We start from the raw sequence: 320 nt of genomic DNA, 5'->3' as shown, positions 1-320 counted from the left end.
TAACGATTACCAAATTAGCTGAAATTTTGCAGAGATGATCTACACAATATTATCTAGATACTAGACGGTGGAGATGAGAAAATTCGATCGAAAAGTGGTGCAAAAACGGAAATCCGCACGAAAACTTTGGTGCGGACGTCCGCACTTAAGAATTCCTGTATATATATATATAAAGAAAGGATATGAAGCGGACGTCCGCACTCAACTTAAAGTGCGGATGTCCGTCCGTTCTCCACCCTCCGGCACCGGCGCGCCTCCACCCCAGAAGACTCCAGCAGCGTCCCCAACCACTTTCCCTCCCCGGCGAGTCCCTTTTTTCC

The 320-nt window shown here is 47.8% G+C and overlaps 1 protein-coding gene across 1 annotated transcript in view; it reads right to left on the bottom strand.

The window, feature by feature from the left end:
- LOC101292912 overlaps window positions 1-320 on the bottom strand; it is a 4,784-nt gene that overhangs the window by 1,943 nt on the left and 2,521 nt on the right. The window lies entirely within an intron of this gene.

The sequence above is a fragment of the Fragaria vesca genome, linkage group LG6, assembly GCF_000184155.1.
Source record: "Fragaria vesca subsp. vesca linkage group LG6, FraVesHawaii_1.0, whole genome shotgun sequence".
NCBI classification, from domain to species: domain Eukaryota; kingdom Viridiplantae; phylum Streptophyta; class Magnoliopsida; order Rosales; family Rosaceae; genus Fragaria; species Fragaria vesca.
The sequence above is the reverse complement of the archived record's forward strand: the minus strand, read 5'-3'. Positions and strand labels throughout refer to the sequence as shown.